Here is a 21,931-nt window from a genome sequence, read left to right on the forward strand (position 1 = left end):
ATATATATATATTTTTTTAAAGACAGTTGCTTAGACTTGGGATGCCTTTTAAAAAAATAAAGTCACATATTTTACAAAAATACTGAATATAACTAAATATTTTGTTTAACAGCTACAAGTCAGCTCAGGGGCCAAGGCTTAGACTTGGGATGCCTTTTAAAAAAATAGTCACATATTTTATAAAAATACTGAATATAACTAAGTATTTTGTTTAACAGCTACAAGTCAGCTCAGGGGCCAACAGAACACCTACCAGGCTTAGTCATATAAGAGGCCTCTCTAAACAGCCTGAGGTGGACCCTCTGCGGAAGTTTATGTCCCGTGCTCTGAAATGTCCATCAGAGGATCTCAGTAGAAATACACTTGTGTGGACTGTCCTCATCCTCCAGATTGACTGTCCCAGGAGGAGGATCAAAACAAGGGTCTATTTCCCAGCTATTTTTGACTTTGAGAGACATCTTCTGAATGAGCTGAGAAGGCACGTTCTTGCACACTGATTCCTAGCACTAAAGTGACAGTGGCTACTTCTGTGAAGCATTTACTGTCCCTGAAACAGGATCCACATTTTACCTTGGTCATCTAGTCCCCAGACCAAGTAAAGATTCATGAAAACAAAAACATTAATTTAGCCCTAGCCGGTTTGGCTCAGTGGATAGAGTGTTGGCCTGCAGATGGAAGGGTCCCAGGTTCGATTCCGGTCAAGGGCACATGCCTGGGTTTCGGGCTCGATCCCCAGTAGAGGGCGTGCAGGAGGCAGCCGATCAATGATTATCTCTCATCATTGATGTTCCTATCTCTCTCTCCCTCTCCTTTCCTCTAAACTAAAGTGATTAGTTTAAATTAATCACTGCAACAACAAAAAGGTATTGAAAATGTCTCAGGCACTTTGCTAGATCATTTATGTGCGGTAAATAAAATTTTAGTTATTAAAACATTTGTTCAAAAAACAAAATTTAAAAAATACTTATTAAGGATCTTCTCTGAGCCATCACAACTTAATGAGACAGTTAATATTATTATTTCATTTTATGGCTGAAGAAGCTGAGTTTTAAAGAGTATAATATTTTTCACAAGGTCACATGCTAAATACATGAGCTGGGATTTGACCTCAGGTGTCCCTGAGAAAAAGGTAAAGCTCATCACTGCCTCCCATGATGCCATCTTTAGCTGCTAAGCATGTTTTCCCAACCTCACCTAGCTCTCAGATACACTTTTTGTATTTTTTTGGAAGCAAGCCCATCCAAACATTCACTATGACAATGTAGAAAGGTCAAGGTTTGGGTTGTATTTTTTTTTGCATGCCATTTCTCTCAAGCCACTGTTTGCAAATTATTGCACAAGGTGCCAGGATACTCTGTGACTGTACCAGAGGCAATTTCTTAATAGATCCAGTTCCTACAATAACAGCCACAGGTCAGAAAATGAGGGAGTTATGGAATAAGTGGTTTGGGGCCTGTGTTTTTTGGCCTGGCACTGGTGAGAGTGTATAATCTGGATAGATGTTAGCTTTTCAAACAAACATAACCTCTGGTTGCATTAAAGGAGGAAATAACATTTAAACTTGTTCTCCTCATTAAAGAACTTTACAAAACTAGCATTTGTTGAACTCAAAATGGACATTAGTTCTGATGAGCAAAAATGATCACAGGAATGATGGAGCTACCAGAATAATTTTGAGTCTACTTTTCTCAAATAATCAAATGGGTGTTACATTAAACATAGGCCTCACCCTGGCCGGTGTGGCTCAGTTGGTTGGGCATCATCTGTACACCAAAAGGTTACAGGTTCAATCCCCTGTCAGGGTACACACCGAGGTTGGATCCCTGGTCCAGTGTGTGGGGGAAGCAACCGATCAATGTTTCTCTCTCACTCTCTTCCTAAGAAAATAAAAATAAAAATATGTCTCAGACAGCTCATTTATATAGTAAATAAAAAATAGTGAACTTGTGTGTGTCTGTGACAAGGTCCTGGAGTAGAGCTGAATTTTGACATGAAGACTGGGTCTCATCAATATTCTTTTCTTTGGAGGCCTTTCTTCTTTGACCTGATGCTACCAGTGGGATATTGGTAATTTGCATACCTCACCTGTTTAGACAAAAGTTTATAAATTCGAAGATAAAAAGAAAACAAGAAATTACTGAAATAAGGAAGAACCACTATTTGATAGATGAGGGACACTGTCATAAAGGAATACTGTAAAGCAGAGTAGGTCCAATTTGTGACCTGTGTTTTAAAAAAATGTTTAAGGGGACATGTGTAATAAAAAAAATTAAGTTTACACTATGGGAAAGAAACAATAGGGGAATACACTTGTTTCTATTTTTAATCCAGGTTAATTCTTCATATTGTGAAAGAATATGAGAAAGAAAAATCATGTAACATAAAACTACCTTTTATTCACAAGTGAATAATGCATTCTATAGCTAGAAAAAATAGGTCTATGAAATAAAATAATTTACGTATGGAAAGATTTTAGGCAAAACCTAATTGTGGCTCATTAAATTTAGCTTTATTTGCTGGAAGACACTATTAATAAGGTGAGGATGCAACTATGCCATGTTGTTTGTATTAAAATATATTTATAGTTTTCTGCACTTTAAAAATAAATGTCAGGTTCTAAAATCATACTATTACTATGAAAGCAGTAGCCTCATAAAAGACAAAGGGCAGAAAAACACATGAGTAATTTCAAGGCATTACAAAATAGCTATATTCTGTACTAACATTGAGTAAAGAAATCAAAAGCCTCCTGTGATCAGTTCAGGATTTCTTTTTCTTTCACTACTAGGATTGAAGGACATCTGATATCCAGATACTGATAAAGACTTAGATTTTATCAGCTCATTTGTCCAACTGAAATATTTATTAGAGCTTATAAAGATATGTCTGTGATTTTATAAGTAACCTACTTATTAATAACTTACTAACATAAAACTAAAACAAAGCACAAGTAAAGAACTACTTACTATTGCTGAAAAAGAAAAGTGTTGAAAGATCTTAGAACAGATCTTTCTGCTATAAATCCTATATACATTCCTTAAAAAGAATTGCATGGTACAAAACCCTGCACTAAAATGAACAGGGTTTGTGTGTGTAATAGAGTTCAAAGCAATCTACTCAAATCTTTGTAACATTGTAATGCCATCATTAAAAAGCAATCTCAGTAGTAATACTGGCACAGACAAATCTTCACAAACATTTGCAACCAGAATCAAAGTCCACATCTGATTCTCAGACCTTGAAACACGGGGTTTGCGCTTTTACTTTTAGATGTGGATACTAGAGGGCATTTCATCGAGGCCAGTCTTACTAAAACTAAAAACCTGATCAGAGAGGTAAATTTCTATATCATTTGATATTTTTAATTCTGGGGAATGTCTTCACAGCTTCTCCATCTGTGCTGTCAGCTTCCCCAGATAACTTAATTCTACAAAGCACAGCCGTTTTTGAAGCACATTAAACAGATGCATCTTGTAACAGAACAGAACAGTTCAATGTGATGTGTGGGAAAGAGAGACGATCACCTTCACACAAGCCGACCAAAGTGGATGAAGTTAGTTTTTGTTTTGTTTTTGTTTGTTTGTTTGTTTAAAATCAACTTTATTAGTGTACATTTGACAGATAATAAAACACATACATTTTCAGTTAGTGAGATTTGACAAATGTATTACGCTTGAGTCATCGACCACCCTAATCAAGATCCTTTAAATCCTGGGACTTGTGTGTCTTTTTAAGTTTTTGAAGGAGGTGCCAGTCTCTGGCATTCTCTCCAGGAATGAGCTATCGGTTGTTATTTATTATCTTGGTGAGGGAAGAGGAACTCTTTCAAAGGCTTCTCCTTGGCCTCTTCCATTATAATAACTCTTACTATACAGGCCAAGAGACTAATAAAAGGCTTCTGCCAACAGCTAAGAGCATCTCTTCCAATTATATAGTAAAAAAAACAGGGAGTGCACGGCAGGTGGGTCTGTGAAGCCAACAGTTACGACGTGAGATGGACCTGAGTAAAGGTTGCATTTATTCCCTGACCCCCATATACCCCTTCTCTATTAGCACTGCCATGACCGCACATTAGGGCAGCACGGGGTATCATCATACCCGGTATCCATCAGTCCTAAAAAAATCTATGGCGTCACCTTTGTCCATGTACATTTACTAGAGTAGGTGGTCATAGGTCCCTTAGAAAAGGGACTGAAGTCACTACTGTGTAGGTTTGCTGTTGCGTTGCAAGGTCCTTCCTCACGGATTGCTGGATTCTCTTTCAGTTGGTAGGTTCTGTGTCTAAGATAAGCGCAGGCCTGGAAACTGGACAGACACTTTCCATTGTGGTGGGTGACCTCGGTCCTCTGCATGCCTGTTCTTGGTCTTTCAGTTACCACCTTGCAGCCTCTCTGTCCTTTTCAGGTTGCTTCTGATAGTTTAGTGCTGCCACTTGGTTCTGTGGTTCCACCAGGATTGTTTGGCTCAGTGGATAGAGCGTCGGCCTGCAGACTGAAGGGTCCCAGGTTCGATTCCTGTCAAGGGCATGTACCTTGGTTGCGGGCACATCCCCAGTAGGGGGTGTGCAGGAGGCAGCTGATTAATGTTTCTCTCTCATGGATGTTTCTAACTCTATCCCTCTCCATTCTCTCTGTAAAAAAAATCAATAAAATATATTAAAAAATTTTTTTTTCTTCATAGAATTCTTATATCTCTTTTATTAGGTGAATTCCTAGACACTTTATTTTTTTTTACTTTTTATTGAATTTTTTGGGGTGACACTGGTTAACAAAATTATTTAGGTTTTAGGTGTACAATTCTACAACATATCATCTGTACACTGTATTGTGTGTTCACCACCTCAAGTCAAGTCTTCATTCAACACCATCTATCCCCCTATGCCCTTCTCTATCTCCCCCTCCCCACTGGCAATCACCACACTGTTGTATCCATGATGTTTTTCTTTTCTCTTTCTTTTTTTCTCAATCTCTCCACCACTACCCCCAAGACCCCCGTCCAGGCCCAACAGCTGTCATCCTGCTCTCTATCTGAGTCTGCCTCTATTTTGCTTGTATATTTCCCAGTTGCTTATCACTGGAATAAATAAATACTGTTGAGTTTCTTTGTAAGAGAGTCTTGTGCCCATACACTTTATTGAATTATCTTGTTCTAATTGTTTTCCTAATGATTCTTTTGGCTATTTTTTACAAATATATGTTTATATGTATAAATATGATACAATTCTCTTTCCCTCTAAGACTTGCATCTCTCCTTTTATTTCCTTCCCCCCCCCCTTTCAGTGTTGATCAAAAACTAGTACTAATTTAAACAGGCCAATAATAGAGGACATGTTTATGTAGCCTGAATGGTAAACTAAATACATTTGCAGTTTCCCCATTAAGTGTAATATTTACTGATGCTTTGGTATATGAAACCTTTTAAAAAAATAAGAATTTATTTTCATTTCTAGATTTTCCTTTTTTAAAAAATATGTGTGTGTGTTTTTGTTGTTGATTTGAGATAAAAAGTGAGGAAGGGAGAGAGAGAGAGAAAGAGAGAGAGAGAGAGAGAGAGAGAGAGAGAGAGAGAGAGAGAAACATCAATGTGAGAAATCTATCAACTGCCTTCTGCATGTCCCCCATTGGGGATTGAGTCCACAACGAGAGAGAGAAAGAGAGAGAGAGAGAGAGAGAGAGAGAGAGAGAGAGAGAAACATCAATGTGAGAAATCTATCAACTGCCTTCTGCATGTCCCCCATTGGGGATTGAGTCCACAACATGGGCATGTTTCCTGACCAGTGCATTGAAAGACGCTCAACCAACTGAGCAACACTGGCCAGGGCTATTTCTAGGTTTGCTAATTATTTATTGTAAATATATATTAAACTTTTATCAAATTTGTTTTTCTATCTTTTAAGGAACTCATATTGTTTTTTCTCCCTTTGTTCATTAAAAAGATATTTACATTGAAAGAGTTCCTGCTATTCATCATCTTTTTATTTCTGGGATTAAAAATACCACTTGATTTTGGTATATTTTGTGATATTTACTTAGTTAATATTTTTATTTACTTACTTAATATTTTTGTTTAGGATTCATTTAGTTAATATTTTGTTTAGGATAATTGCATTTATGTTTTTAAGGCAAATTATTCCTTATGTCCTTACCTTTTTGTGGTCCTTGTTTAGTTATGGATTCAAGATTAGATTAACCCTATAGCATAAGCTGAGCAATTCTGGCAATTTTTTAGTTTCTAGAAACACAAATGTAATATAGAAAATAACTATTCCTTAAAAGTTTGAGAAATTAATTAACAATCTGGATTTTTGAGAAGTGTCTGGAAGGGTAAGATGATTACTACTTCCATTTTATTAATACTCACTTTTCTATTTAAATTTTTTTATTCCTTCTTGTACCTTATGAGTATTTTATATTTTCCCCATAATTTATTCCATTTAATTAAGTATTCAAATTTGCTAACAAGTTCTTGTTCATAATACTCTTTATTATTCCATTTTTCTTATTTCTTTGAATTATTTTTCTTGAAAAAATATTTATAAAGCTAAATTTCTTCTTCTAAGTACCATTTAGTTCACATATACATTTTATCTTTTAGATATAAATATTTCACAATTTTTCATATGATTTCTCTTTATATCTAAATGGCATATGATTTTTGTTTTTATAAGTGTGAAATTTAGTTAGATAGCTTTTTTATGAAATTCTACTTTTATTATATTATGGCAAAAAAACAGTCTGTATGCCATTTAAGTTTTGGAATTTATTCAAGATTAGTTGGAGCAGTAGTGGAGGTCAGTTTTTATAAATTATCCATATATGATAAAAATGTATAATCTTTATTAAGTTTAGATCTTTATAAATATCTAATAGTTTGGACTTATACATTATATTGTTTATATCTGCTATGTTTGCCATTTTTTTGTTCTACTTGTTTTTTGTTTCTGAAAAGTTATATTTAAAAAATCTCTAACTACAATGGTTAATATATCTATTTCTTCATGCATTTCTGTTAATTGTACTTTTGAGGCTATATCATGGAATATCATCATGATGAACCATTATATAATCCCCCTTTATTGTTCCTTTTACCAGTATATAAGATCATCTGTGTCTCTTTTTATCTTTTTTTGGTCATGAATTCTATTTTGTGAGATATTAGTACCTAGAGATAATTATACACTTCTCTTTTTAAAAAGACTTGTGATCCAAATTTTCTGATTTCTGTAATGAAGTTTCGTTGAGTATATGTTCTATTTTATCAGTGAATAAAACAGTAATTGCTTCTTAAAACAAATGTGCACTGTGAAGAGAGAGCTTGGAAAATGGATACTTAGAAATGTTGTTTGTTGCTTTAGATTTTTGGTTGCCAACAATAACATGGAAGGAAACTGTTTCCCAGAATAGCCCTTTGTGACTCCAGACATCACTGCTGTGCTTTACCTCAATTCCTCACCCACAAAATTATGAGCATAGTAATATAGTTGTTTTATGTTATTCTGTTTTGGGAAGATTTTTTTGTTTCATAGTAGTAGATAATGAGACAAATAATCATTGAGTCAGAATTTGTATATACATACAGGGATGTGCAAGAGTAGGTTAATAATAATAAATACAATAATTAATAAATAACACAAGAATAAACTCTCCCATACTCACAACTGTAAACTTACTTTTGCATAACCCTATAAATACATGCATGCATATGTACATATGTATACATACATGTATATATGTATATGCACATATGTGTATATATGTGTGTATTTGTGTATGTATGCATATATGTGTGTGCATGCATATATATGTATATGTGTATGCATGCATATGTGTGTATACATGCATATATTTGTGTATATATAATGTGTGTATGTGTCTTAAAAGAAATACGTAAAATAGATTTCAATTATCCACTCAATTTTTTAGTTATAATTATATCATGCATCTATATAGTAGTATGATAATTTTCAAAGAAATCAAATTGTAATTTAAATGAATTAGTATCCTCACTTGTCAAATACTTTGAAGCAAACTGGTATGTCAAATAAAACACACACACACATACACACACACACACAAATACAAATGGATTTTTTTATTCTCATCTGATGGCCTTTCCCTAAACCACATTGCTTTATCTATCTTTTGTGTTTTATAAATGCCATGCATTTTTAGAATGGACCAGTCCAAAAGACATTGATTCAGAAACCTTGATTTTTGTCTTAAAGTTTTACCTAGTTATGATCTTGCTGTCTTACAAAAATCTATATCATACACAGCAATGTATTTTATTTTTAAAAACTTTTTTTGAAAAAAATACTTTTAATAACATGAGTAAAATTACAATTAATTTTAACAAAGCACAGTGTTATGAAAAAGCATTTATTAGTATATGAATGTGCAGATTATTTGTAATGCTGAAAGTCCTCATTTGATTTTTAAAATGCTATAACATGATTTTATTAGATCACCGGAACTTGTTTATTTTCTAACATATTTTTTACCAGACAGTACTTCTATTAGAGAGAACACTAAGTCAGTAAGAAAGCAGTACCTATATAAAACGAGTGAAATGTCTTAATTATGGAAATATTCTATTTTAAGATGGAATTTTAGAAGTAGGCATTGATGTTCCTTAACAAAAAAAAAAATACATTTTGAGCATTTAATTCTCATCAGTAGTGACTTTAATTCTAAGTGGGAGAGGGCTCTCTTTTTAAAGATCAAACGTGGGGCTAACGAAAAACTTCCTCCTGCTGCTTAGTTTGAGGTTCAAAAGATTACCAGGTGGCTTTTACCAATCTATGGAAAGCAAAGGATTTTTGCCTCAATTAAATGGTACTTTTCCAATCTATTTGTGCAGGGGATTTGGGCATTGAAGTTCCTAAATCAGTTTAATAGGTGTGACTGGATTTCCATTTACCAATTAAAAATGCACCTTTTCAGCTGTCCTAACAGCGACTCCCAGGGTTTTGATCTTCCGCTAGGAGAAAATGACATAAAAAGTGTCATGGTTACCCAGTTCTAACTTACTGTGTTTCTGCTTTAAGTAGTCCTGCAAACATAGAATTGTTCATCAATTCCCCTTGAGATGTTACATCCCTTTGTGATTACTCAGAGTGGCCACTAAAGGTCACTCTTACTCTATTTTTTCACCCCACTTTTGAAACCTGAGTCCAGGTATTGCCATCTGCAAAACCCCCATCTTTGCAGCAGCAAAAGATCTACTTGGAATGGAATATTTGGGGCCTAAGAAGTACTAGTTAGCATACCCATCCAGTCGAGGAAGAAACAAAACCTACCTATGTAAGTCAGAAGTTGGAAAGATTTGTGTTATATCCCCACAATAATGCATTTTTAGGAAAGTTATCATGATTCATAAAAAATTTATTTTAAAGTGAATACAGGACAGATGTGAAATTCAATGATTATATTCTGACCCAGAATGAAAATGTTTTATTTAAAAGAGAAATGTCATTTTAAGGAAATACATAGAACACCTCAAATGCTTATTGAATTAATAAGTAAAACGGATCCTATTTAAAGAGGAAGGAGAGAAGTTTGAAAACAGCAGTTGCCAAGAATACAACAGCTTAAAACGTCTGTAAAAGTGAAGGCATTACACATAAGACCCATTTCCTTTTTACACATAAGTGTTTCGGGTATTTAGGAAGTGCTCATATTTAAAAGTCTTTGATTTCTTAGGTAAGGGAAAGACCATATTATTTTGCACAATTTACAGGAGATACTTCAAATAACCAGTAAATGTGCTTTATCTCACTAATGAAAAGGGGGACATAAATAAAAACAATTAAAAGACTGTTTAACATTTAAAATGAAAAAAAATGTAAATGAGGAAATATTAAGTATTGATATTGTGAAAAATCAAGTACAAATTACAATTAGAAACTCCTGTTTATTAGATTTTACTTTTATAAAGCTGTAAAAATGAAAAGAATTTTAGTGCTATGAAACTGTAAAACCATCCTTATACATGTGGACATCATTAATTTCATGTGACCAATGAGGTGTTTTACATAAATTAATTTGCTATTATTTGGTTTAAGAATAGAGAGCTGTAGATTCAGGTCCAGCTCTATTTTCAATATTTCTTTATTTGAATTTCACTACTACTGATACCAATCAGCTCCTCCCCAAGGTTATGTACCATCTTATTAAGTAGCTCAAGTGTTCATTTTATCTAGTTGCTGAGTTAAAAATATAGTGACCATTCATGGTTCTTTTCCTCACAAAGCTTTAATCCATTTCTGATGTCCTTAAGGGCACCACCCACATTCACTGTCAGGTTTATCTATTCCTAGGAAATTTTTTGATGTAATAATCCAGACTTAAGGGTTTAGTAGAATTTGTTTTTCCTCTGGCACTCTCTTGATAGTTCTATAATAATAAAAAAAAACAAGCAAGATGCTTAGAAGACAAAATTTCAAACCTTTCAGATGTTTCAAAATTCAGTTGGTGCCATATTGTTCTTACCATGCTAAATCTTTTACCACTCACTTGGAAGTGAATTTATTATGTTCAAGGAGGTGACTCGGATGTCTGCTCTGTTGGTTTTCAGCATTACAGAGAGGCTGAGGTGAATAAACTCAAGGGAGAGCACATCAGAGAAAGGACTCAACAAGGAGTCTGTAGAAGCTCTTTACTCTGGGACACGATGAGAGGAGAGAGAGAGTTGAGGTGAACAAGACTGATGCACCACTCTCTGATAGAACCCCAGAAAGATGGTGGGCTCACGAAATCCTGAAAGATTCATTGGATAATGCATCATTGGATAAAGCTCCTAGCTGAAATCCCCAAGCAAAGGATTCTCTTGTTCCTCTTATGTTCCTGTTTCTTACTTACTCCGAGATCTGCTCTAGCCTGCCATGTGGCCTAGAAGCCGCATGACCCATGGCTATGCGTACCCTACATGCATTAGACTGCAGCTGGGGACACAAGCTAAGCTAGCCAGCTGCTGGACTGGACTGGACTGGACTGGACTTTGACATAGGACAGAAACTCTGGGCAGTGGCTTTAATCCCAGCTCTGCTGAAGACAAAATGGGACTTTTTCTGTGGCAGGCTGGAGGGAGATGGAACCTTGAGGGGGAACTCCCTTAATGTTACATCATCAATAAAGCTTTCCGGGATACCTCATCCTCCCGTGGGGGCCTCAGGAAAATCTTATTCCCATGGTACCCCGGGAGCTCTATTTCCACCAGCAACAGGTGGGGACATGGAGGACACCCCGCCAATAACAAATTGAGTAAATTTAAAGATCTAATGGGCTTTATTGAGTGATCCATGAATTGGGCAGCATCCCATCTAATCAATAGGTAGATGCTCTGAGAAGTTGTACAAACTAGAAGGTTTTTATAGGCAGAAACTGGGCAGGACAAGAAACTTATTAGCAAAAGAAAAGAAAGCATTGTTTCAGGCAAGGGCAGATTTCGTGGGGGAAGGGTGGCAGGGTCTTATGAGGAAGATTACCTCCCTGGTGTTGATCAGGAAATTCCAGTTTGATTGGTTTAAGGTCAGTTCCTGAGAGGGACTGAGACTACAGGGAAGTCTTGGTCCCTTGTCCTGGGGAAGTCTGGTGCTTGTTTGTTTTATAACAGGAATTTTCCCTTTTTAATTTGGTGTTTTTAAATTTCACTATATTGTGTCCTGACATAGGTTCCCCGCCCCCCCGCCCCCGTCTTGTCTTTCTCCTTTGGCATGCTATAGACTCTTCCAATCTGAGATATTGATTCCTTTATTAATTCTGAGAAGTTCTTCTCTATTGTTCCTTCAAGCACTCCCTTCTCTCAATTTTATTTGTATTTCTTTCCAAGACTGTTTGTTAGGATGTTTTATTTATGGTTTTTCTCCCACATGTTATTTAATTCTTCTTTAAGTTTTCTATTTATGTATCCTGATCTTATTCCTTGTGGAATGTTCCTATGGAGAAGAAAGAATAAGTTTTCTTCTACCCTTCTAAGTCCGCTGAGTGGTCTATAATCAAATGGACATGAGACAGATTAACAGGAAAAAAATCATCAAATTTATTATGTATGTCCATATTGGGATTCCATAAGAATAGGAGACTCTAGAACAGATTGGGCAGGTAAGGCTTACATGCCATCTTAGCTAAGGACCAGGAGGGGATGAGGTTTGGGACTTCAGAGAGGAGGAAGGCAATTCACATGGAGATGGAAAAGCAAATGTTTGGTAAATCAGTGTTTGCTGGGCCATCTTTAACAATGGGAAACAGAGAGGACTTTGATCAAAAGGGCCTTGCTAGGTTCCTCCCTGTCTATCACAGATTAGTTTATATTAAACTATAATTATCTATAACAATATCTTACTTTCTGGAGCAGGTCCTCTATCCAAATTATTTTAGGTAGTTAGGGGAAAAGTCAAAGGTTTTTCTGAGTCTTTCTTTTCTAAAAAATAACCAGCTTTAAAATAATCAGTATCCCAAGAGGAATATTTTAGGGTGACAAATCATCTCCTCATTCTGTAAACTGCACTTCCAATTCTGTACTTCACAGATTATTTTTTCATACCACCTATTATATTCTTTATTTAATCTATTATACCCTTCACACATAATGTTTCTACTTGGTTTTTCTTATGGTTTCTTATCCTTGTTGCATATTTCAATTAAACTTTTATCTCCTCTAGTTATTATACTAAATTATATTATTTGGTCATTTATTCTACTTTGCTTCCACTAGAATAGGAATTCGAATTTATTTGTAGTTTTGAAATAGTTATTTTCTTTAAGTCTCTCTTTTATCTCTCCCTCTCTCTGTGCCTGTGAGATCATATTCCCCCAGGGTTATTGGATAATCTATGTGGAAATGCATAAGGGAAAAGGGAGGTGGATTTTGTAGTCCCTGCTGGATCAGCAATTTGGTAGAAATTGTAACTGAAACCTCTCTTCTCTTCTTTCTTTTCTATTTTACAGATATGATAAAGAACATATGCTCTGACCACAAAGCAATAAATGTAATATCATAATAAAAATATAAATAAAATTAACTTGGACTGGACTTTTTTTAATTGTCAAATAACTCAAGAGTTAGAAAGAAATCAAAATGAAAAATTTAAAAGAGATACAAGTATATTGTAGTAAAACACTACATATCAAAATGGATAGAGCTGTACAAGTCATGTTTTAAAGGACTATTGTTTTTAAGTATATATATTAAAAAGTAAGATGACTATAAATTAATAACTAAATGTCTAATTTATGAATTTAGAAAATGAGTGACACAATATGCCTAAGTATATTATAAAGAAAATAAAAGCAATGGCATAAACCATTTAATAGCAAAGACACAATAGAGTATCAAACATACAATAGAGTAGGGGTGACATGAGAAAAGAGGCAGAATAAGGAGCCCCAGGACCTCCTTCCTCCCACAGAGAAATCAATTCAGCAATGCGTGGATCTCCACAAACAAATTGCTCAACAAATAGAGGATATCATTTTTGAAAAATTATTTAAAAGGGACAAATACTTTGAGATCTTTGACTTGCCAATCAGAATCAAGAAGAAATTAACAGCCTGAATAGTCCTGGATCTACTAAAGAATCAAAGTAGCATCCCCATCCCCAAAATAAAACTTCAGGCACAAACAGTCTCATTGGCTAATTTATTAAACTTTCAGAAAATAGATGCCCCCCCTAACTTATGAAAATTTAAATTCCACACTCCTAGGATACAAGTGATTGTTCTATCGCCCTGATAACAGTAAGTACTAGAAGTGTCTTTAATGATATTTAGTTGATCGATGACAACTCACTTCAGTGACCTGTGTCTGAAAACCGACCAATAAGTGAAAGCCTCGCACTTAGAACATGGGCCAATTGGCAACAGACTCACTACAAATCATGCTCCTAAAACTGATATTAAACTACTCCTACCTATGTGATCAACAACAAAAAAAACACATAGGTAATTAATAGAAAACATAATTCAAATATTGATAACCCGCTCCTGCCTCTGTAACCAATATAAAGCATGCTCTAAAAATGACAACAATCCACTTCTACCCCTATGCCCAACACAACACAAAACAAACTCTTTGCCAAACTCCTGTATAAGAACAGTAGTTCTCTTTACTCAACCAAACCTAGCATGGCTCCCATTGCCCTTCATACCCTGGCTTTCAGACCAATAAGCATCTTAACCAGGTACCTTGTACCCAAATTTTGATTTGTAGTGTTGTTGTTACTACTTGTTTTTTTTTGTTTTTGTTTTTTTAAATATATATTTTATTGATTTCAGAGAGGAAATAAGAGAGAGAGAGAGAGAGATAGAAACATCAATGATGAGAGAGAATCATTTATTGGCTGCCTCCTGCACCACCCCCCTCCCACTAGGAATCGAGCCTACAACCCAAGTATGTGCCCTTGACTGGAATCGAACCAGGAACCCTTCAGTCTGCAGGCCGACACTCTATCCACTGAGCTAAAGCAGCTAGGGCTGTTATTATTTTTTTAAACACTAGACATTTTAACCAGTAGGTTGTTATGTAAGGCAATTAGGCCTGAAGGGAATTATATGGTAAAGAAAATTAGATATATGCTTTTGTATATAGATTTTTTGTTGCAATATTGGATAATTTTTTTAGTTAATCTGCTTATTCTTTCCTTTCCTATTTTTTTAAACACTAGAAATTTTAACCAGTAGGTTGTCATGTAAGGCAATTAGGCCTAAATCATAGTATATGACAGTCAGGCCTTTTGGTTTGGAAGGGAATTATATGGTAAAGAAAATTAGATATATGCTTTTGTATATAGATTTTTTGTTGCAATATTGGATAATTTTTTTAGTTAATCTGCTTATTCTTTCCTTTCCCTTTTGCTTGACTATTCATATAGTCTAGTCTCATGTGTTTTTGTTTTGCCCTGAATTGTCTTGTGTTGAACACATAAGAGAGAGCTTCATAAGGAAGCTAGAAAAAAACATGCTAGCAGATCATTAATCTTAACAGGCTATAATGACTAAAGTCTTTAAGCAATGACTCGACATGAAGCAGAAAGACAAATCCATGGAGATATTTCGTATTTGGCCCTAAATTCTGAAAAGAGACAGTGGGAACGACCAAGTTATAAAATACATGAGATTAAGATAACACTAGACAGCTTCAAATTGGCGTTTGACAAATTCTTCCCTGAGGCTACACATCATATTCAGGACACATTCGCCTTCTTAGTAAACAAACATTAAGAATAAATCTTTTCTAGGATGGCAAAGGATATGACCAATTAATGGCTCATCTGTAACTTTTATTTCCTTGACCAGGCCTAGAAAATCTTCCAGAGAGCCTTCCAATTCCTTTTTATTATACTTTATTTATATTTCTTTAATGTTATCTAATAACTGTTGACCAGAATATTAAATTATTCTACACGAGCTTTGTCCCAATAGATGATACAATGAATGACTCAAAGCCAAAAACAGGATAAAATCATGCTGACTGAAACTCAGTGAAAAATCAGACTTCTGTAAATAAACTGCATTTTCGAGGGAAATCAACAAAAGAGATGGAAATCTGGACAGTCCCTGATGGTCTCATGTGCAGCTTTAATTAAGGAAAAACAAAAAGGAAGGGGAACCTGAGAATTTTAAAAGCTCCCACACTACTGAGAAATTGTTGATTCCTCTATAGCAAGGGTGGGGAATGTACAGCCTGCAGGACATATAAGATCTTTGAAATCATTTTATCTGGCCCTGCCAAAGCATTAGGGGTGAGTTAATTAAATGTTTGACCAAATATAGCAGACTGACTTTTAAGATGACAATTTTGTATGGCCCACGAATGATGTCATAAATATCCAAATGGCCCTTGGCAAAAAAATAGGTTCCCTACCCCTGCTCTATAATCATGTGTGGTATAATGAAAAAGATATATCTGGTCTTTGCCCTATGTTTTTGGCTTCAAAAACCTTTGGAATTTTCTGAGTGATGGAAGCATCTTTTGTTACTCCTAACAAGCCACAATGAGTTTATGCTAGTAAAGTGGGTTTTGGTGGGCCCACAGGAAGTTTCAACAGATGGGGGCTGGCCAAGCATAAAATAAGAAGGTTGGAACTTTCAGTCCCACCTCTGGAAGAGCAGGGGAACAAAGAGGTTGAAATTTCTTCCCCCAATCATCTAACCTTGCCCTATGCCTTTCTTCCATTTGGCTATTCCTGAGTTGTCTCCTTTATAGTAAAACTGTAATCTTAGCTATAGAACTTTCCTGAGTTCTGTTGGTTTTTGTAGAAAATTTATCCAATATGAAGGGAGACAGATTGTGGGAACTCCCAAATATTAGCAAATCAGACAGGAGTGCAGGTAGCCTAAGTACCCAGGACAGTAGACTGGTGTCTGAAGTAGGGGCAGACCTGTGGAAACTCCAGATAGTTAGTGTCAGAATTTAATTGTAGGAGACTCGGTTGGTATCAGAATATTGGTAAAAGAAGTGGTTTTAACCCTGCTTAATTAATCAATGACAAGTTCTGTGACCATGCCTTTGAAAGCCAACCAATTTTCACTATAAGCTATACTCCTAAGAATAATATTGTCCCACCCCACCTCTGGAACCAACACAAGCCATGTTTCGATAGCATCGATATCAACTCACTCCTATCCCTCTATCTATCATAAACCAAAATAAATCTTCCCCCCAAAACCATGTTATCAGCCATTTATTTTGTCCAAAGTGACTATAACCGACCATGGTAGCTCTCTTTTAGTTGCATACGGCATAAATTAAGCTTTTTGGTTAGAGATATTGAGTGCTTGTCTGATGTTTTGACAGTTGTGTAAGATCTTTCATAGTGGAAGAAGGAACACTCTTCAGCATATTCTAAGAGGTCAGTTTACTCTTTAAAACAGTCAGGAAATGAAAATTCAAGAAAGAAATTTTACCCACCTATTTACCTAATGACTATAGATGCAACATTTCTAAACAAAATATTAGCAAATCCAATATAGCAACATAATAAAAACACATAATAGCTAAATTCAATATGCTCCACGTATGTAAAGACATCTCCATATTACTGATATTAATAGATTATATCATTTCAATAAACAGAATAAAACATTTGAAAATAATGTAAAAGCATGCTTAAAATTTAAAATAATTTTTGTAAATTAGGAATAGTCTTCAATTTGATTAAAAAAAACACTTAATGAAAACCTATATTTCAGAAGCATTCCACTTAAAATTAAGGTGAGCAACTTAATCCTGTCATCACTTCTATTTTATATTGTATTTGAGCTCAAAATGCAGAAGATAAGAGAAGAACATTACTATCTAAGGAATGAAAAAGAGAAAATAAAATTGTCCTAACTGGCAGGTGAAGTAATTCTTTACATAGAAAACCAAAAGAAACTACAGATAACTTATTAGAAATAAGAATTTAGAAAGATGAATGGATACAAGATTAATACATAAAAATCAATTGTATTTGCACACATTAGTTATCAGCAGAGAGGTCATTAATAAATATTTTTTGTGATCTATCACTATGTGACTTTTAGAATGTAGGTTAAAATGAGTGACATTGAAAATATTTTTAAAACATTCCTGGTTTTATATACTTATTTGTTTAAATTAGGGTTTTTTTAAATTGCTTATTGCTTATAAAACTTAAAACTAGGAAGAGGAATCATTGCATCAACAGGTGAAATCCATTAGTAAATAAATAATAAAAGGTATTTTATCTCATTTATAAATGCATTTTAAATATTTTACTTATTTAATATACTAGATGCCCGATGCACGAAATTCGTGCAAGAGTAGGCCTTCCCCCAGCTGCCAGCACCGGCTTCCCTCTGACACCTGGAACCTGGGCTTCCCTCGCAGCCCGGGCTTCATCTGGAAAGTGGTCTGGTCTAAATAGCAAAGTATGCTTTTATTATTATAGATAGAGGATCTTGTAAGATATTAATGTTATGTTTGAGTTTATGGTATTTGTAATAATATGTCTAATAATAACTTCAACCACTTCAGTAAACATAAACACCATTCACCCTTTTCTTTGCCCAGAGGGACCACCACTCTCTGAGCTCCAGTTACCTCTGAGATAGCTTGTAAAGTGCCCTGAAGAAAGCCACGGTGAACGTAGGGGCCATTTCCTATATTTCCTTTCTTTCAAGGATCACAGCACTGAATTATTTGGGGTCCAATGCTTAAAAATAGTTGCTTCATATAATATATTGTCCAGATTTATAGCTATTTGCTCAGGAGTAAGCCAATACCTGTTACTCCCTTTTCCCTGCAGATAGAAATTAACAGTGATGTTTTTGCATGTCACTCTGTATAACATTCTAAAAACTACATCTTTTGCAAATATTCAATTTATGTTGAAATGTTTTAGATACAAACTTTAAAATGTGCAAGTGTTTCAGTGAGTTGCAGAGAATAAGATGGGGAATGATGAGATCAATTTGTATACTTTTGTTTGTGATGCCTAGAGATAAAGTCAGTAGGCTCCAAGATAGAAGTCCTGAAAATTGGAAGAGAAGTCCTACACTATAAATTGAGATTTTGGAGTTGTTGGTCCAGAATTTCATTTTGGAGTTCTCAAAGTGGATGAAATCACCTAATTAGAGACAGTCTGTTTAGGAGAAAGAGAAGTACCTAGAAGTGAGACCCGAGGAACTCCAATATTTCATTGTTATTTGAGGAGGAGAAACCAGAGAAAAAGGCAAAGACTAAGAAGAAAGAAAGGAAGGGGAAAAATGTGGAAAAGTAACTTATAAAAGCCAAGGAAAAGGCATTTAAGAAAGATGAGTGATCCTCTATGTCAAAAGTGCAATGAGATTTAAAAAAAAAGAAAGAAAGAAAGAAACAGACTAGAAAGGAGGACACTGGATCTAATAGTAGCAATAGTCTTGAGTACAGTCATACCTTGGAATTATTGCACGTTCAGTTCCAGACCACCATGATACAGCAAGTATTGCAATAAGGCAAGTTGTAATCTTTTTGCTGGTGGAGGATCTTGTCTTCAATTCCTAAAAAAAAAAATTCAACACCTGTGAAGCACAATAAAGTGAAGAACAATAAAATGAGGTCTGCCTGTCCATTTAAATTATGCTACTACGTTCTCAGAGAGAGTGTGGGGATTCAGAAAGGATGGTGCCACATGCGAGACTGCCCGAACTGCACAACAAGATGCAGTCCACTGCACACATGACAAGATGGGCCTTGGAAGCTTTTTTGGCAAAAATGTTTCCAGAGGGATTCAAAACACCTTTCTTTAACCTTCTCTAATACACAAATGTGTCTAGATATAATCAAGAGCACTCTTCACTTCAAGTACATTTCTTTTTTAACAAAGGGGAAGCTAACTTATTTTTTGAATTCAAAACTATGTGGCACCACTACGCATGGCTCCTGTTTTCTCACCTTGCTTCCGGTGCAGGTGGTTTTAATGGTTCAGGTTTTCTTTCCCTGGTTGTTTTGCCTGAAGTAAGATGCTATGTTAGTAATTTATCTTGAACCTTGACTTTACTGCACTGTTTTGGGTGTTTCGCCAACATTCTATTCAGAGAAATTCGCAGGGTAAGGTTGGATCCAAGGCATTGTTCAAATAAGGAAAAAGTGCCAACTGCAGCAGTCTCAACCCTTATAGTTCTCTTGTAAAACTCCCGACTTCCCTTTCTCCTGACAGCTCAGAGCAGGGTAAGCTTTCCGATAGCTCCATCTCTCCCAACAGTGTTGTATCAGAAACAGGGACGCATTTCCATGGACTCATTTCCCACTCAGGAGGCAGAGAAAACAGTCATTATTGGATCAGCTGGTTTATCTTGCTTAAGGAGACAAAATTTAATAAACATCGGAAATAAAAACCTTTGTGCTAGATATGTTTAGGATTATTGTATTAATTTCAATGCATTTTAAATGAAATATGTGACTTTTATGTTTTATCAAGGAGAAATATTCATATATTGTGTTTTATGTAAAAAAAAAAAAAAAGAGCATAGATTTATACTCTAGGGCCAGTGGTTCTCAATCTTCCTAATGCCGAGACCCTTTAATACAGTTCCTTATGTTGTGGTGACCCCCAACCATAAAATTATTTTCATTGCTACTTCATAACTGTAATTTTGCTACTATTATGAATCATAATGTAAATATCTGATATGCAAGGTTGATGCTCAACCACTGAGCCACATTGGCTGAGAACCGCTGCTATGGGCGATGGAAAGTTCAAGTGGATCCCATTTTATGGCTACCCACTCCCTATGAAATAGGATGCTTTGCTAAGAACTAAGGAAGTTGGAGCATAGTGCTGAAGTTGAAGAGATTTGAATGAGTTTCAAAGGTCCGTCCCTAAATTAATTGAGATATGACTAGAATAACAGTGAGGAGTTAGTTGACGTTGGTAATCATTAAGTTGTATTGATACCAATCTGCTGTCTATTTTATTTTCCCCCTGAGTTCTCAGCAGGCTGCATATAAGGAAGAGTGAAAGGAGATTGTTAGAATCATAAAAACTAGGATTTTTCCACGTGAAGTTAATGAAATAATACACTGGCAATGTGGTTCAAGGTATTAATTAGAAATTGATAAAGACAAGAGAGGACATCTGCACTTCAAGTAAGTTTAGTGACCAAGAAAAGAATAAGATGGCAGACAGACAATGTTAGCGGGCATTATGAAAGAGTATCCAAGAGATTATAAGTAGAGATGGATTTCAAGAACTGTGAAGGGTTTGAGATTTTTACCCTATGTGCAAGGTAATCAGTTAGCTTGCCACAGTTTTATGGATGTGGGTGGAAAACACAGACTCTCAGTGCAGAGATGAGTGAAGGTTGATTACTTACAGGAATAAAATTAGCCAGAATATAATCATTTTTTTTACTGGTTCTTCAGGCCTCAAGTTCCACAAGGTAACACAAAGGGCCAGATGACACCTACACCAGGAGCAGTTTGATGACAGGAGAGGAAACTTAAATTTAGGGAACCCAAATGTTTTGATGGTCAGTGAGCATGCCTGCCCTTTGCTCTGGTAGAAGAAACTGCATTTATTATGCAACTGCCTTTACTCTGGAGGGAGACACTATCTACCTTTCAAGGTTGCAAGCAAACATGTCCCTTCTTCTGGAGGGAGACTCTCAGTGTTTGAATCAATTTTCTATCCACCCATTCTTTTAAAGATGGTTCAGAACAAAGGGCAATAAGTACCTCACTTTCACTATGGGCAGAAATTTGAGCAACCACGGAGACTTGTCTTCTGAGAATGGTCATCTGATTTATGGATTTTGTGAGACATTATTTCAGGTGATGGCAATTTCCTGGCTTTTTGTTTTTAGAGTTCATGGTTGAAGAGATAAATGACCCAAGAATTGGATGTGTTGCATCTTTGAATTGAAATTTCTTAGAATGATCGTCGAGTTAAAGGAAAGGGGAAAAAAAGGAGTTAAAGTCTTCAATGGGAAGCTAATATGCAGTATCACCTCAGGAGTTCAAATGGGAGACCAGGAGTTCGATCACTCGTTATGATGTGTACTGACCACCAGGGGGCGGCGCGGAACAAAGGAAGGCCTTTTAGAGTTCATGGTTGAAGAGATAAATGACCCAAGAGTTGGATATGTTGCATCTTTGAATTGAAATTTCTTAGGATGATTGCTGAGTTAAAGGAAAGGGAAAAAAAAGGATTTAAAGGGGAAAAAAAGGAGTTAAAGTCTTCAATAGGAAGTATAGGAGATTATATATATATATCTACACTAATAAAAGAGAAACATGGTAATTAGCGTACGACCGCTACCCTTCCCATTGGCTAATCAGCATATCCTTATGCAAATTAACTGTCAGCCAAGATGGCGGCCGGCAGCCATGCACTGAAGCGAACAGGGAGGCTTGCTTGCTCCAGTGACTGGCGAACTCCAACGTTCCCCGCCTAACTTGCCGGCCTCTCAGCTGCAACTCTAAGCAACTATGT

At 35.6% G+C, this 21,931-nt stretch overlaps 1 long non-coding RNA gene across 1 annotated transcript; it reads right to left on the reverse strand.

Moving 5' to 3' along the window:
- Positions 1-2,074: 2,074 nt before the first annotated feature.
- On the reverse strand, positions 2,075-19,005 carry LOC106728068. The gene is made up of 4 exons (XR_001364312.1): positions 18,911-19,005; positions 7,422-7,428; positions 3,005-3,008; positions 2,075-2,085 (listed from the first exon to the last, which is right to left on the reverse strand). It is a non-coding gene; the product is annotated as an uncharacterized LOC106728068 (long non-coding RNA).
- Positions 19,006-21,931: the final 2,926 nt, after the last annotated feature.

Source organism: Myotis brandtii, unplaced genomic scaffold, assembly GCF_000412655.1.
Source record: "Myotis brandtii unplaced genomic scaffold, ASM41265v1 scaffold53, whole genome shotgun sequence".
In the NCBI taxonomy this organism is placed as follows: domain Eukaryota; kingdom Metazoa; phylum Chordata; class Mammalia; order Chiroptera; family Vespertilionidae; genus Myotis; species Myotis brandtii.